Source organism: Leuresthes tenuis, unplaced genomic scaffold (assembly GCF_036924035.1).
Source record: "Leuresthes tenuis unplaced genomic scaffold, fLeuTen1.0.hap1 SCAF_48, whole genome shotgun sequence".
Classification (NCBI taxonomy): domain Eukaryota; kingdom Metazoa; phylum Chordata; class Actinopteri; order Atheriniformes; family Atherinopsidae; genus Leuresthes; species Leuresthes tenuis.
Genome location: NW_027325402.1, coordinates 409,008 through 427,172, shown reverse-complemented (window position 1 = coordinate 427,172; position 18,165 = coordinate 409,008). Strand labels below are relative to the sequence as shown.

The window sequence follows — 18,165 nt, the reverse complement described above, 5'->3', positions numbered from 1 at the left end:
TCTGCTCTTGTGAAAAAGCAAACAGCGGTGCAGGATGGAAGTTTCAGGGAGCCCAAGATGAAACTTTCTTTTAGTCTGCTGAGAAAAGAGAGTGAATGCGAAGTAGACTTTAACACGGTTCTGGGAGCGAGCCGAGTGCGGGCTAACCAGGAGAATTGCTTGAAAGAAACGCGACACCGAATGAGCGGTCAGAACAAAGCCTCAATACGGTGTTCCTGTGGTGTTTTTATAAAATGCGGTGAAAAAAAAGGTGTGAATGCCCCATAGAAAACTAAAAGGGGGGGCGGAAGTGTTCGGCTGCAAGAAGGTGTGAATGTCCGACTATATTTGGTGAAAAGCAGGTGAAGCAAGGTCTGAATGCCCAACCTTACATTATCAAAAGCGAGATCAGAGGTTTTTGGCTGCAAGAAGGCCATAGTTTGCCAAAAGTGGGTAAGGTGCGAATGACCGACTAAATATCAACAAAAGTGGGGGCGGAGGTCTTCGGATGCAAGTGGGTGTGAATATCCCACCATAGAAGTATGGTGGAGAGGAAGCTGTGAATGGCCGACAATAGTTTGCAAAAAGCGGGTGAGAAAAGGTGCGAATGTCCAACCATACATGATCAAAACAGGGAGCGGAGGTGTTTGGCTGCGACAAGGTGTGAATGTCCACCCATAATTAATGAAAAGCGGGCAACAAGTAGGTTCGAATGCCCAACCATACATCATCAAAAGCAGGAGTGGATGTGTTCGGCTACAAGAAGGTTTGAATGTCCGAGCATAGTTTGTAAAAAGCGGGTAAGAAAAGGTTCGAATGCCTTAACATACATCATCAAAAGCAGGACTGGATGTGTTCGGCTACAAGAAGGTTTGAATGTCCGACCATAGTTGGTAAAAAGTGGGTATGAAAAGGTTCGAATGCCCAAAATCGGCTGAAAAAAACTGTGTTCGGCTGCAAAAAGGTGTGAATGTTTGACTAAAGTTTGTAAGACAAGGTTCGAATGCCTGACAATGTATGATCAAAAGCGGGAGCGGAGGTATTCAGCTGCAAGAAGGTCTAAATGTCCATCATTAATTGCTAGAAAACATGAAAGAAAATTTTCGAAAATCAATCTGCATATGATCATAAGTGGGAGAGGAGGTGTTCAGCTGCAAGAAGGTGTGAATGTCCTACCATAATTGCTGAAAAATGTGTTAGAAACGGTAGGAATGCCGGACCATACATCATCAAAAGCTAGAGAGGTGGTGTTCGGCTGCAAGTAGGTGTGAATGTCTGACTAAAGTTCAAATATATTAACAAAAGCGGGAGGAGAGCTCTTCGGATGAGTGGTTGAGAATTTCCAACCGTAATCTATAAAATGCGGTGAAAAAAAAGGTGTGATAGAAACCTAAAAGGTGGAGCGGAAGTGTTCGGCTGCAAGAAGGTGTGAATGTCCGTCTATAGTTGGTGAAAAGCAGGAAAAGCAAGGTCTGAATGCCCAATCTTACATCATCAAAAGCGAGATCAGAGGTGTTTGGCTGCAAGAAAACGGGTTAGGTGTGAATGACCGACTAAATATCAACAAAAGTGGGGGCGGAGGTCTTCGGATGCAAGTGGGTGTGAATATCCCACCATACAAGTATGGTGGAGAGGAAGCTGTGAATGTCCGACCATGGTTTGTAAAACGCGGGTAAGACAAGGTGCGAATGTCCGACAATGTATGATCAAAAGAGGGAGCGGAGGTGTTCGGCTGCAAGGTCTGAATTTCCAACCATAATTTGTAAACACCGTTGAAGAAAAGCCTCGAAAGCCCGACTATACACCATCAAAAGCGGGAGCAGAGGTGTTCAGCTGCAAGAAGGTCTGAATGTCCACCAATAATTACTGAAAAATGGGTAAGAAAAGGTGTGAATGCCCAACTATACATCATCAAAAGCAGAAGTGGATGTGTTCGGCCACAAGAAGGTTTGAATGTCCGACCATAGTTTGTAAAAGGCGGGTAAGAAAAGGTTTGAATGCCCGAACATACACAATCAAAAGAGGGAGCGGAGGTGTTTCGCTGCAAGAAGGTGTGAATGTCCGAGCATAGTTTGTAAAAAGTGGGTAAGAAAAGGTTCGAATGCCCGAACATACACCATCAAAAGAGGGAGCGGAGGTTTTCCGCTGCAAGAAGGTGTGAATGTCCGAGCATAGTTTGTAAAAAGCGGGTAAGAAAAGGTTCGAATGCCCGAACATACACCATCAAAAGAGGGAGCGGAGGTGTTCCGCTGTAAGAAGGTGTGAATGTCCAACCATAGTTGGTAAAAAGCGGGTAAGAAAAGGTTAAAATAACCGACTCTACACAATCAATAGCGGGAGCGGAGTTGTTCGGCTAAAAGAAGGTGTGAAAGTCCGACCATGGTTTGTAAAAAGCGGGTAAGAAAAGGTTCGAATGCAAAAATATACACCATCAAAAGCGGAAGCCGAGGTGTTCGGCTGCAAGTAGGTCTGAATGTCCACCCATAATTAATGAAAAGCGGGCAACAAGTAGGTTCGAATGCCCAACCATACATCAACAAAAGCAGGAGTGGATGTGTTTGGCTACAAGAAGGTTTGAATGTCCGAGCATAGTTTGCAAAAAGCGGGTAAGAAAAGGTGCGAATGCCCGACAATGTATGATCAAAAGAGGGAGTGGAGGTTTTCGGCTACAAGAAGGTTTGAATGTCCAACCATAGTTTGTAAAAAGCGGGTAAGAAAAGGTGCGAATTCCCGAACATACACCATCAAAAGAGGGAGCGGAGGTGTTCCGCTGTAAGATGGTGCGAATGTCCGACCATAGTTGGTAAAAAGCGGGTAAGAAAAGGTTCGAATGCCCGAATATATACCATCATAAGCGGAAGCGGAGGTGTTCGGCTGCAAGAAGGTGTGAACGTCCGACCAAAGTTTGTAAAAAGCAGTTAAGAAAAGGTTAGAATATCCAACCAAACATAATCAAAAGTGGGAGCAGAGCTGTTCGACTGCAAGTAGGTGTGAATTTCCACCCATAATTCCTGAAAAATGGGTAAGAAAAGGTGCGAATGCCCAACCATACATCATCAAAAGAAGAAGTGGATGTGTTCTGCTACAAGAAGGTTTGAATGTCCGACCATAGCTTGTAAAAAGTGGGTAAGAAAAAGTTCGAATGCTCGAACATACACCATCAAAATTGGAAGCGGAGGTGTTCCGCTGTAAGACGGTGTGAATGTCCGACCATAATTGGTAAAAAGCGGGTAAGAAAAGGTTAAAATACCCGACTGTACACAATCAATAGCGGGAGCGGAGTTGTTCGGCTACAAGAAGGTGTGAAAGTCCGACCATGGTTTGTAAAACGCGGGTAAGACAAGGTGCGAATGCCCGACAATGTATGATCAAAAGAGGGAGCGGAGGTGTTCGGCTGCAAGGTCTGAATTTCCAACCATAATTTGTAAACACTGTTGAAGAAAAGCCTCGAAAGCCCGACTATACACCATCAAAAGCGGGAGCAGAGGTGTTCAGCTGCAAGAAGGTCTGAATGTCCACCAATAATTACTGAGAAATGGATAAGAAAAGGTGTGAATGCCCAACTATACATCATCACAAGCAGAGGTGGATGTGTTCGGCCACAAGAAGGTTTGAATGTCCGACCATAGTTTGTAAAAGGCGGGTAAGAAAAGGTTTGAATGCCCGAACATACACAATCAAAAGAGGGAGCGGAGGTGTTTCGCTGCAAGAAGGTGTGAATGTCCGACCATAGTTTGTAAAAAGTGGGTAAGAAAAGGTTCGAATGCCAGAACATACACCATCAAAAGAGGGAGCGGAGGTTTTCCGCTGTAAGAAGGTGTGAATGTCCGACCATAGTTGGTAAAAAGCGGGTAAGAAAAGGTTAAAATACCCGACTCTACACAATCAATAGCGGGAGCGGAGTTGTTCGGCTAAAAGAAGGTGTGAAAGTCCGACCATAATTAATGAAAAGCGGGCAAGAAGTAGGTTCGAATGCCCAACCATACATCAACAAAAGCAGGAGTGGATGTGTTTGGCTACAAGAAGGTTTGAATGTCCGAGCATAGTTTGTAAAAAGCGGGTAAGAAAAGGTGCGAATGCCCGACAATGTATGATCAAAAGAGGGAGTGGAGATTTTCAGCTACAAGAAGGTTTGAATGTCCGACCATAGTTTGTAAAAAGCGGGTAAGAAAAGGTGCGAATGCCCGAAAATACACCATCAAAAGAGGGAGTGGAGGTGTTCCGCTGTAAGATGGTGCGAATGTCCGACCATAGTTGGTAAAAAGCGGGTAAGAAAAGGTTCGAATGCCCGAATATATACCATCAAAAGCGGAAGCGGAGGTGTTCGGCTGCAAGAAGGTGTGAACGTCCGACCAAAGTTTGTAAAAAGCAGGTAAGAAAAGGTTCGAATATCCAACCAAACGTAATCAAAAGTGGGAGCAGAGCTGTTCGACTGCAAGTAGGTGTGAATGTCCACCCATAATTCCTGAAAAATGGGTAAGAAAAGGTGCGAATGCCCAACCATACATCATCAAAAGAAGAAGTGGATGTGTTCTGCTACAAGAAGGTTTGAATGTCCGACCATAGTTTGTAAAAAGTGGGTAAGAAAAAGTTCGAATGCCCGAACATACACCATCAAAAGAGGGAGAGGAGGTGTTCCGCTGTAAGACGGTGTGAAAGTCCGACCATAATTGGTAAAAAGCGGGTAAGAAAAGGTTAAAATACCCGACTCTACACAATCAATAGCGGGAGCGGAGTTGTTCGGCTACAAGAAGGTGTGAAAGTCCGACCATGGTTTGTAAAACACAGGTAAGACAAGGTGCGAATGCCCGACAATGTATGATCAAAAGAGGGAGCGGAGGTGTTCGGCTGCAAGGTCTGAATTTCCAACCAATAATTACTGAAAAATGGGTAAGAAAAGGTGTGAATGCCCAACTATACATCATAAAAAGCAGAAGTGGATGTGTTCGGCTGCAAGAAGGTGTGAATGTCCGAGCATAGTTTGTAAAAAGTGGGTAAGAAAAGGTTCGAATGCCAAAATATGCACCATCAAAAACGGAAGCCGAGGTGTTCGGCTGCAAGTAGGTGTGAATGTCAGATCATAATTTGCAAAAAGCTGATGAGAAAGGTGTGAATGACCGACAATAATTACTGAAAAATGTGTTAGAAAAGGTAAGAATGCCGGACTATTCATCATCAAAAGCAGAGAAGAGGTGTTCGGATGCAAGAAGCTGTGAATGTCCAGCCATAATTACTCAAAAACGGGTAAGAAAAGGTAGTATTGCCAGACCATAAATGATCAAAACAGGGAGCGGAGGTGTTCCGCTGTAAGAAGGTGTGAATGTCCGACCATAATTGGTAAAAAGCGGGTAAGAAAAGGTTAAAATACCCGACTGTACACAATCAATAGCGGGAGCGGAGTGGTTTGGCTACTAAAAGGTGTGAAAGTCCGACCATACATCCTCAAAAGCAGAACTGGATGTGTTCGGCTACAAGAAGGTTTGAATGTCTGACCATAGTTTGTAAAAAGCGGGTAAGAAAAGGTTCGAATGCCCAAACATACACCATCAAAAGAGGGAGCGGAGGTGTTCCGCCATAAGAAGGTGTGAATGTCCGACCGTAGTTGGTAAAAAGCGGGTAAGAAAAAGTTCGAATGGCCAACCATACATCATCAAAAGCAGGACTGGATGTGTTCGGCTACAAGGTTTGAATGTCCGAGCATAGTTTGTTAAAAGCGGGTAAGAAAAGGTTCGAATGCCCGAACATACACCATCAAAAGAGGGAGCGGAGGTGTTCCGCCATAAGAAGGTGTGAATGTCCGACCGTAGTTGGTAAAAAGCGGGTAAGAAAAGGTTAAAATGGCCGTCTGTACACAATCAATAGCGGGAAGGGATGTGTTCGGCTACAAGAAGGTGTGAAAGTCCGACCATGTTTTGTAAAAAGCGGTTAAGAAAAGGTGTGAATGCCCGACAATGTATGATCAAAAGAGGGAGCGGAGGTTTTCGGCTGCAAGAAGGTCTGAATGTCCAACCATAATTTGTAAAAACCGGGGAAGAAAAGGCTCGGAAGCCCGACTATACACCATCAAAAGCGGGAGCAGAGGTGTTCAGCTGCAAGAAGGTCTCAATGTCCATCAATAATTGCTAAAAAACATGAAAGAAAATTTTCGAATATCAAACCGCACATGATCATATGCGGGAGAGGAGGTGTTCAGCTGCAAGAAGGTGTGAATGTCCACCCATAATTCCTGAAAAATGGGTAAAAAAAGGTGCGAATGCCCAACCATACATCATCAAAAGCAGGTGTGAATGTCAGATCATAATTTGCAAAAACCTGATGAGAAATGGTGAGAATGCCCGACTATACACCATCAAATGCGGGAGCGGAGGTGTTCGGCTGTGAGTAGGTGTGAATGTCCGACCATACTTGCTGAAAAATATGACAAAGCAGTTTTCACTTGGTTTGAGTGAAGGATTTCCTAAAGGTTTAGTGTTGTTCTTTGGTATACTGCAAAGTAATACTTTCTATTTTGTTGAAACCGATTAAGTTAAAACTGCTTTGTCCTTCATATTTATCCATGTCATAATAGCTTTAAACAAAAAAGAATGTTGTACTTTGCAGGATAGGAAAGAACAACACTAAACCTTTAGGAATCCGAGAATAATCTTCTTTTCACGAGTTCTACACAATTTCGGATTTTGATATAAAATGAATTCCTTCACTCAAACCAAGTTAAAACTGCTTTGTCCTTCATATTTATTCATGTCTAAATAGCTTTAAACAAAAAAGAACGTTGTACTTTGCAGGATAGGAAAGAACAACTCTAAACCTTTTCAGGAATCCGAGAATAAGCGTCGATTGACGAGTTCTACACAATTTCGGATTTTGATATAAAATGAATTCGTTCACTCAAACCAAGTTAAAACTGCTTTTGTCCTTCATATTTATCCATGTCTGAATAGGTTTCAACAAAAAAGAAAGTATTACTTTGCAGTATACCAAAGAACAACACTAAACCTTTAGGAATCCGAGAATAAGCTTCTTTTCACCAGTTCTACACAATTTTGGATTTTGATATAAAATGAATTCCTTCACTCAAACCAAGTTAAAACTGCTTTGTCCTTCATATTTATCCATGTCTGAATGGGTTTCAACAAAATAGAAAGTATTACTTTGCAGTATACCAAAGAACAACACTAAACCTTTAGGAATCCGAGAATAAACTTATTTCCACGAGTTCTACACAATTTCGGATTTTGATATAAAATGAATTCCTTCACTCAAACCAAGTGAAAACTGCTTTGTCATATTTTTCAGCAAGTATGGTCGGACATTCACACCTACTCACAGCCGAACACCTCCGCTCCCGCATTTGATGGTGTATAGTCGGGCATTCTCACCATTTCTCATCAGATTTTTGCAAATTATGATCTGACATTCACACCTGCTTTTGATGTTGTATGGTTGGGCATTCGCACCTTTTTTTACCCATTTTTCAGGAATTATGGGTGGACATTCACACCATCTTGCAGCTGAACACCTCCTCTCCCGCATATGATCATGTGCGGTTTGATATTCGAAAATTTTCTTTCATGTTTTCTAGCAATTATTGATGGACATTGAGACCTTCTTGCAGCTGAACACCTCTGCTCCCGCTTTTGATGGTGTATAGTCGGGCTTTCGAGCCTTTTCTTCCCCGGTTTTTACAAATTATGGTTGGACATTCAGACCTTCTTGCAGCCGAAAACCTCCGCTCCCTCTTTTGATCATACATTGTCGGGCATTCGCACCTTTTCTTAACCACTTTTTACAAAACATGGTTGGACTTTCACACTTTCTTGTAGCCGAACACATCCCTTCCCGCTATTGATTGTGTACAGTCGGGTATTTTAACCTTTTCTTACCCGCTTTTTACCAACTACGGTCGGACATTCACACCTTCTTATGGCGGAACACCTCCGCTCCCTCTTTTGATGGTGTAGGTTCGGGCATTCGAACCTTTTCTTACCCGCTTTTTACAAACTATGCTCGGACATTCAAACCTTCTTGTAGCCGAACACATCCAGTCCTGCTTTTGATGATGTATGGTTGGGCATTCGCACCTTTTTTTTTACCCATTTTTGAGGAATTATGGGTGGACATTCACACCTTCTTGCAGCTGAACACCTCCTCTCCCACTTATGATCATGTGCGGTTGGATATTCGAACATTTTTTTTCATGTTTTCTAGCAATTATTGATGGACATTCAGAGCTTCTTGCAGCTGAACACCTCCGCTCCCGCTTTTGATGGTGTATAGTGGGGCTTCCGAGCCTTTTCTTCCCCGGTTTTTACAAATTATGGTTGGACATTTAGACCTTCTTGCAGCCGAAAACCTCCGTTCCCTCTTTTGATCATACATTGTCCGGCATTCGCACCTTTTCTTACCCGCTTTTTACAAACCATGGTCGGACTTTCACACCTTTTAGTAGCCAAACAACTCCGCTCCCGCTATTGATTGTGTACAGTCGGGTATTTTAACCTTTTCTTACCCGCTTTTTACCAATTATGGTGGGACATTCACACCTTCTTACAGCGGAACACCTCCACTCCCTGTTTTGATCATTTATGGTCTGGCAATACTACCTTTTCTTACCCGTTTTTGAGTTATTATGGCTGGACATTCACAGCTTCTTGCAGCCGAACACCTCTTCTCCCGCTTTTGATGATGACTGGTCCGGCATTCTTACCTTTTCTAACACATTTTTCAGCAATTATTGTTGGTCATTCACACCTTTCTCATCAGCTTTTTACAAATTATGATCTGACATTCACACCTACTTGCAGCCGAACACCTCGGCTTCCGCTTTTGATGGTGTATATTTTGGCATTCGAACCTTTTCTTACCCGCTTTTTACAAACCATGGTCGGACTTTCATACCTTCTTTTAGCCGAACAACTCCGCTCCCGCTATTGATTGTGTAGAGTTGGGTATTTTAGCCTTTTCTTACCCGCTTTTTACAAACTATGGTCGGACATTCACACCTTACAGCGGAACACCTCCGCTCCCTCTTTTGATGGTGTATGTTCTGGCATTCGAACCTTTTCTTACCCACTTTTTACAAACTATGCTCGGACATTCACACCTTCTTGCAGTGAAACACCTCCGCTCCCTCTTTTGATTGTGTATGTTCGGGCATTCGAACCTTTTCTTACCCGCCTTTTACAAACTATGGTCGGACATTCAAACCTTCTTGTGGCCGAACACATCCACTTCTGCTTGTGATGATGTATAGTTGGGCATTCACACCTTTTCTTACCCATTTTTCAGTAATTATTGGTGGACATTCAGACCTTCTTGCAGCTGAACACCTCCGCTCCCGCTTTTGATGGTGTATAGTCGGGCTTTCGAGCCTTTTCTTCAACGGTGTTTACAAATTATGGTTGGAAATTCAGACCTTGCAGCCGAAACACTCCGCTCCCTCTTTTGATCATACATTGTCGGGCATTCGCACCTTGTCTTACCCGCTTTTTACAAACCATGGTCGGACTTTCACACCTTCTTGTAGCCGAACAACTCCGCTCCCGCTATTGATTGTGTACAGTCCGGTTTTTTAACCTTTTCTTACCCGCTTTTTACCAACTATGGTCGGACATTCGCAGCATCTTACAGCGGAACACCTCCGCTCCCTCTTTTGATGGTGTATGTTCGGGCATTCCAACTTTTTCTTACCCGCTTTTTACAAACTATGGTCGGACATTCAAACCTTCTTGTAGCAGAACACATCCACTTCTTCTTTTGATGATGTATGGTTGGGCATTCGCACCTTTTCTTACCCATTTTTCAGGAATTATGGGTGGATATTCACACCTACTTGCAGTCGAACAGCTCTGCTCCCACTTTTGATTATGTTTGGTTGGATATTCGAACCTTTTCTTAACTGCTTTTTACAAACTTTGGTCGGACGTTCACACCTTCTTGCAGCCGAACATCTCCGCTTCCGCTTTTGATGGTATATATTCGGGCATTCGAACCTTTTCTTACCCACTTTTTACCAACTATGGTCGGACATTCACACCGTCTTTCAAGTGTAACACCTCCGCTCCCTCTTTTGATGGTGTATGTTCGGGCATTCGCACCTTTTCTTACCCGCTTTTTACAAACTATGGTCGTACATTCAAACCTTGTAGCCGAAAACCTCCACTCCCTCTTTTGATCATACTTTGTCGGGCATTCGCACCTTTTCTTACCCGCTTTTTACAAACTATGCTCGGACATTCAAACCTTCTTGTAGCCAAACACATCCACTCCTGCTTTTGTTGATGTATGGTTGGGCATTCGAACCTACTTGTTGCCCGCTTTTCATTAATTATGGGTGGACATTCACACCTTGTCACAGCCAAACACCTCCGCTCCCTGTTTTGATCATGTATGGTTGGACATTCGCACCTTTTCTCACCCGCTTTTTGCAAACTATGGTCGGCCATTCACAGCTTCCTCTCCACCATACTTGTATGGTGGGATATTCACACCCACTTGCATCCGAAGATCTCCGCCCCCACTTTTGTTGATATTTAGTCGGTCATTCACACCTTACCCGTTTTCTTGCCGCCAAACACCTCTGATCTCGCTTTTGATGATGTAAGATTGGGCATTCAGACCTTGCTTTTCCTGCTTTTCACCAACTATAGATGGACATTCACACCTTCTTGCAGCCGAACACTTCCGCTCCACCTTTTAGGTTTCTATCACACCTTTTTTTTCACCGCATTTTATAGATTATGGTTGGAAATTCTCAACCACTCATCCGAAGACCTCTCCTCCCGCTTTTGTTAATATATTTGAACTTTAGTCAGACATTCACACCTACTTGTAGCCGAACACCACCTCTCTAGCTTTTGATGAGGTATGGTCCGGGATTCTTACCGTTTCTAACACATTTTTCAGCAATTATGGTAGGATATTCACACCTTCTTGCAGCTGAACACCTCCTCTCCCACTTATGATCATGTGCGGATTGATTTTCGAAAATTTTCTTTCATGTTTTCTAGCAATTAATTATGGACATTTAGACCTTCTTGCAGCTGAACACCTCCGCTCCCGCTTTTGATCATACATTGTCAGGCATTCGCACCTTGTCTTACCCGCTTTTTACAAACTTTAGTCGAACATTCACACCTTTTTGCAGCCGAACACAGTTTTTTGCAGCCGAATTTGGGCATTCGCACCTTTTCATACCCACTTTTTACCAACTATGGTCGGACATTCACACCGTCTTACAGCGGAACACCTCCGCTCCCTCTTTTGATGGTGTATGTTCGGGCATTCGAACCTTTTCTTACCCGCTTTTTACAAACTATGCTCGGACATTCAAACATTCTTGTAGCCAAACACATCCACTCCTGCTTTTGATGATGTATGGTATGGCATTCGAACCTACTTGTTGCCCGCTTTTCATTAATTATGGGTGGACATTCACACCTTGTCGCAGCCAAACACCCTGTTTCGATCATGTATGGTTGGACATTCGCACCTTTTCTCACCCGCTTTTTGCAAACTATGGTCGGCCATTCACAGCTTCCTCTCCACCATACTTGTATGGTGGGATATTCACACCCACTTGCATCCGAAGACCTCCGCCCCCACTTTTGTTGATATTTAGTCGGTCATTCGCACCTTACCCGCTTTTGGCAAACTATGGCCTTCTTGCAGCCAAAAACCTCTGATCTCGCTTTTGATGATGTAAGGTTGGGCATTCAGACCTTGCTTCACCTGCTTTTCACCAAATATAGTCGGACATTCACACCTTCTTGCAGCCGAACACTTCCGCTCCACCTTTTAGTTTTCTATGGGGCATTCACACCTTTATTTTCACCGCATTTTATAAAAACACCACAGGAACACCGTATTGAGGCTTTGTTCTGACCGCTCATTCGGTGTCGCGTTTCTTTCAAGCATTTCTCCTGGTTAGCCCGCACTCGGCTCGCTCCCAGAGCCGTGTTAAAGTCTACTTCGCATTCACTCTCTTTTCTCAGCAGACTAAAAGAAACTTCCATCCTGCACCGCTGTTAGCTTTTTCACAAGAGCAGAGGAGAGCGCACCGTTCCCAGCGGCACTGCAGTACCGGGTCGATTCTTGGAGTGAACGGAGCAAGCTCCTTTTTCAACTCCTATTGATAAAAATCCATTTAATATGTAGTCCTTGCATAGACATATCACATATTAAACTGATAAGTACAGATGGATTATGTGCAATTAGTAAAGAGAGTAGAGGACGATCTCTCTCGTTGGAAGTCCTTACCTATATCACTTATGGGGAGAGTTACAACCATTAAAATGATGATACTACCAAAAGTTAACTATTTGTTCTCAATGATCCCCATAAAACCATCTGCTACTTGGTTTAAGTCACTAGATTCATGCATCTCCAAATTTCTGTGGAAAAACAAACCACCACGTATTAGTTTAAAAACCCTACAGAAGACCAAGGACAGTGGTGGATTAGATTTACCTCATTTTCAGCACTATTCCTTAGCCAATAGGTTACAATATATATCAAAATGGTTTAAACCTTGTTGTTGTCACAGTTCCCAGAGACGTTGTAATCGTTGAGGATTCTATATTCACCCCCTCATTAGAGGCACGTGTTGCAGATTGATGACACTGAATCTTCTTCTCTGTTCATTGCTGGCATCATTCCCAGCATCGTAAGTGTTCGTGGCATTGTTAGCCTCTTCTTCTGGATCTTGATATCGAGCATCCTTTTGTATTTCTGGTTTGTAAGTCCTCTCTCTTCGTTCACCGGAGTCTTCGTCTCTTTGTCCTTGAGTTTGGTGATTTTTTCTTCTTTTGATGCCTTGACACAGTGTGACAGGTGATACCACATGGGAGATCCTTTAACTTGGACTGCTGTCCCTGTGCTGCGAAATGGCTGTGCTGCTCAAATGGTCTCTCCTTCATCATATACACAGTTATTTATACATCACCTTCCACCATGAAGCGTTGTCCCTTTTTGTTTCTCTCTTTGTTCTTAAAATGCTGTTATAAATGTCTAAACCAATCCATTAAACTAGATCATTTTGGCAGTAAAGCGATCTACAATGTGCTTGGTCGCAAAGCTGCTCATCTGTGGTAAACAGCTCTTCAGAAAGGCATTCTTCAATTGATTTCACTCATTTTATGTAATATTTTTGTGATTTCCTACAAAACTACACTTCTTCTCCCATCTGTCTGAGTATTTAATATTGTCTGGGTCCCGTTAAAACATGTATTTTTCCCATCTAATTCCTTGTTTGCTTTAAAACAAGTATTCCCCATTTTCTATCCCTTCAGTAGCCAACCAGTTTGTATGGAGTACACTGGAGCAACTTGACTGATCAGTAAAACACTGCTTTTGTTGTCACCGCAAGGCTTCCCCCGTCGGTTGTTTCACTGAGACACTACTGAGTAACTACAACTCAACACAGTTTATACACATAACATTCATATACATACTAACAAACAAACAAACAATAATTTATCGCAATTTTCTCATCTCTGTTTGAACGTACACCCAGGTAAATATTCCTGTAGTCTTCTCATACCGACTATGGACCCATTCATTGTTTAACTTCACTGTTTTGCAAATCCTAATTGAATATTACACATTGACATTGAACTTTACTGGATAAGCAGGTCTTCATTGCATTCAGCAGCCTATATGTGAGCATTTATGTGTAAGCTGTTCTTCTTTGCATTTATCAGCAGCAAGCAATTCTTCACTGCACATGCATATGTAAATAGTAAAACAATTCCAATGTGTTAGCGAAACCTTCTATATCACAGTGGTTTCTAAGGTCTATTTTAAGTTCTTTGCCATCAGTGAGATGACATTGTTTACAAAGTGTGTCAAATTATCACTGAAGATCTTTTCAGGAATTTCAAATCTAGAAATGAGTTATTTTACGCGTGATTTTGCTACTGAGAGTGCATCTGCTTGTGCACATGGAAATATTTCAGACCATTTGGTAAAAACCTCTGTTGTCACTGAGCAGAATCGTTTCCCTTAACATTAATTTAGTTCAATGAAATCTACAAAATAATGAAATAATGAAATCCAAACAAATATGTTGAAAAAGATACACTGGCTTAGGGAATTATCTTCGTTTTGGTCTTAGATTGCCCTGTGGAATGTATTTTGCACATATTTGACCTGCTAGACAAAACTTTATTCATTTATTTATTCTAAAAAAATGTTTTTAATAATTAGTAAAACCATATGCTGTAAAAACCTTGTTCATTATTGCTTCCATCCCTCCTGTTGAGACATGACATGGTCCGTGGCTCAATACTGCAGCATATTTAAACAAATTCTTTGGCAGTATGGTTTTCCTTCCGGTCATTCATACGAGTCTATTGTAGATGGCAATTGAATAACATCTAATAATGCTAAAATATTTGTAGTTTATACATTTAGCTGTGGATGTCAACATACCTGTTTTTCCAATGCTGTGTTAACACATGTACAGTTGAGAAGGCATACTGACTGTCAGTGTAAACGTTAACAACCTTTTTGTTATTTAATTTACAAGCTTCAGTTAAAGCTACCAATTCGACTGCTTGAACAGAGTAATTTTTTGGTAGTGGTTGTTTTAAGAAAACTTCAGTTTCTGTTACTACTGCAAATCCTGTAGCATTTGTGCCATCAGGGTTTTTTGCTTGACCTGTTGAATAAATATAGTTATTTCTGCATTTTCATAACGTATATCAGTTAAGTCTGGCCTGGGTAAAACACTGATGGTTATTTCTGACATGCAATCATGAGGCTTTCCATCTGTGGGGTAGGTAGCAGTGTGGATGGATTAAGTGTAGCACATCTCTCGACAACAAGGTGTGGCTGTGAAAGAAGAACTGTTATGTAGGAGAGATGTCTGGTAAAGATATTTTGTTAAGTAACCATATCACAGCCACTGCATGAGGTACCTTAAGTGTTAATGGGTGAAATAACACCATTATTGTTGATGCCTGCACTGCCAATGGCTTCTGGCCATTGATTCAAAAGTACGATCTTGTCCCTGTTTCCCCCTTTCAGTGGACACTTGCCCCTAATTACCGCAATTCAGCAGGGGGTCTTTCATTAGGAGTACTGGACTCCCCCGTGCACGGTTTCAGCTCCGACCCTGGAAAGCGGAAAAAACGTTGAGATCTGGTTTGAGGACCCAATTGTTGAGAAAAGTCTCTCAATGAGACTCAGAGTTGCTGGAGTCAGTTAATGCAAATGTTTAATCTTGCAGCAAGTTCAAGAATGTGTGTGTGAATGGGTGTATGTGTGCGAACGTGTGTGAGTTTGTGTATGTGAGAGTTTAATGAACCTGTTATCCACAGGCAGGTCTTAACTAGTATGGCACAGGTCCAGCCTGTCTCATCTTTTTTGGAAGGTCCAGCGCTCGGCCGTAACCCTTCTGTCTGTTTGGACTCTCACATACATTCGGTTAATCATAGAAAAACGAGAACAAAACTTTTTAGCCCCTTAAATTCATAAAACAGACATGGTGCAGTTATTTCCATTCTAGAAAATAAGAGTAATCACCACCATTCCTATAAATTCTGGATATTCTAACAATCTGAATCTTTTTTAAATGTTCGATGAAGCCCTTTGCTGTTCTGTTTAGAGACTCAGCTGATCATAAACCAAGTTTTGCTCTTGAACCAAGCTTCTAAACTCTTCACCTTTTTCATTTCTCAGTTAGTATTCACTTTAAAACTGATTAAAAGAAAAATTAAATGAATGCCTATCAACAAATGTGGGATCTAAACTCTAGTGCTTTCTCTAAAATAATTTCCTTTCTCAATTCAGAAATGTGTGTGTGTAAGTCACAACACCTGTGACACCAAAACGGCTTTCTTTTCTCTCTTTTCTCTACACTCTGCACTGTGAGCACACACACCAAATCAGAAAGGCTTTTTTCTCTCTTTTCTACATTATGGACTGTGGGGACACAAAACCGCTCTCTCTCTTTTTTTTTTTGATTGTGTGCCAGGGCGTTGTCTCACGTATTAGATTATGCTTAAGATACGAATGGGTTTATCAGTCACATCAGAATCCGTACATACTGATCCTCCCGTAATAAAATGGTCGGATCTTATCAAACACACTTTGTTTCTTGTGACAAGTCAGCGAAACAGCGTATACACGTCAAGACACTGAATCAAGTTTGCCACAAGAACTCATAAGTTTGGCAGTATTGCTCTGCCGTCAGCAATCATACACCCATTTTATTTTCATGAGACATGTGCAGGCACCTGTTCATCTACTGTTCTATCACTATGAATTAGTTTATCTATTATCAATAAGGATACTTCTACAACTACTATCAAAGTATGTCTTCTTATGTTGTCAGTTGCTATATATGAATAAGTGGGTTGCTACTGAAAAGCATTAAGCATGTCACACAGCCCAAACATATAACATTTCAGGACACACCACACAGTTAACAACCACAGTGAAGCGTGTCAAAGCCCAAACATGTAACATTCAACAGGACACTTACACAACACATTCAAATCAAACAGTCAGACAACATACAAGAACATATACCCCAGCCGGGTAGGAAGGTCCAGCGCTCGGCCGTAACCCTTCTGTCTGTTTGGACTCTCACATACATTCGGTTAATCATAGAAAAACGAGAACAAAACTTTTTAGCCCCTTAAATTCATAAAACAGACATGATAGTCTGAGACGATAGGACTGCTTTTTAGTTTTTATTTGAATAAAAGAGGGTTTCCCGGTTGTGTCATTAGTGAGACAGAGATTTCATGGGTAAGTGAAACTTTTGAAGCAGTCCGAAGAAGTGTGAAGTACTCCGAAGAAGTGTGAGTACAGATTAAGGTCCTCATTGGAGACGTCCTTTGAGTGAAGGAATATATTTCCCCATTCCAAGTCTGAGAATGGGAAACAGTAGGTCTCAGACTTTTGACCCTACCGGGGGACCTAAGCATGATGAAATGAAAAAGACATATGGTCCAGAGGTTTTCCACCAGAAGGTTCTTTTAGTATGTTAGAAATAAGAAAATTAGAAGAAAAGTTTTGCAAATATGAGAAAGAGATGAAGCAAAAAAAAAGAAAATTAAGTTTAAATAAGAAGTAAGAAAGGTATAGAATTTTGGAAAAAATAAAGTGTATTAAGAGAAAGAAAGGAAAATGTTAAACAAATGCCATGACGGAATGATGATAATAATTTAGTATTAGCTGTGCCGGATCCAGACCTGGACTCCTGCCCTCCACAACGCCTGCAACAACAACAGCCAGCCCTGCCACAAGCCTCTGGCTCTCGGGAAGAAGGGACTTCTTCCATCCTCCCTCGGGAAGAAATTCCATCATTCTCACAACATCAGCTACATAGGTCTGATGATGAGGAAAAGGAAGACGTTTGGTTCTCCAGCGTACCTGCCCAAGAACTTTTAACGCAAGTGACAAAAATCCTTTACCCACAATCTGGACTTCAGAGATCTAAACGTGAGAAAAAACAAAACCAGATTCAAACCATGCCTATGGTTAAAGTTGCAGTTCCCACTGGACCATTACTGGTTTATCGACCCTGGACTGAGACTGACATCATGGAAGCATAACAATGCTTACCAGATCCAGAGATTTCTGGACCCCATTTTGCTGACGAGTTGCGAGATTTCTGCGCACAATTCTGCCCGACTGGGGTTGAATTGCGTCGCATATTGGCAAAAAAGTTCAAACCGTCCGACCTCTGCAAAATAGAGGCCAGTATGCTACAACTGGATTTGCGACCTACCAACAGTGAACGAGGACATAATGATAACGCTCAATATGAAGCAGCCAACCAAAGACTGTGTCAAGCCATCACCACTCAATTTCCAACCAAAATCAATATGTCCCACATTTACACCTGCAAACAGAAACCTGGTGAAGGGACTGATGATTTTGTACACCGCATCCTTGAGGAAGTCAGCAAGCACAGCGGTCATCAGAGACCAAGGGATTTGGGTAATGAATCAGGACCATGGGAGAGTATTGCATGCAATGCAATAATTAAAGGCCTCATGCCAGATGTCGCCACTGAAGTAAAGAACATTTACGTGGGATGGTGTGAGGGTCCTCGTTTGGCTGACGTTCGCCGATATGCTCGCCATGCTCATAACCAAATTGAGACGCGTAAGACAACCAAAAGGGACAAGTGTGAAAAGGAGCTGCATTTGGCAGCCATGACCATGTATTACG

General features: G+C 42.1%; 1 pseudogene; it reads right to left on the bottom strand.

Moving 5' to 3' along the window:
• Nucleotides 1-12,027: 12,027 nt before the first annotated feature.
• Nucleotides 12,028-12,204, bottom strand: LOC140285647 (U2 spliceosomal RNA; annotated as a pseudogene).
• Nucleotides 12,205-18,165: the final 5,961 nt, after the last annotated feature.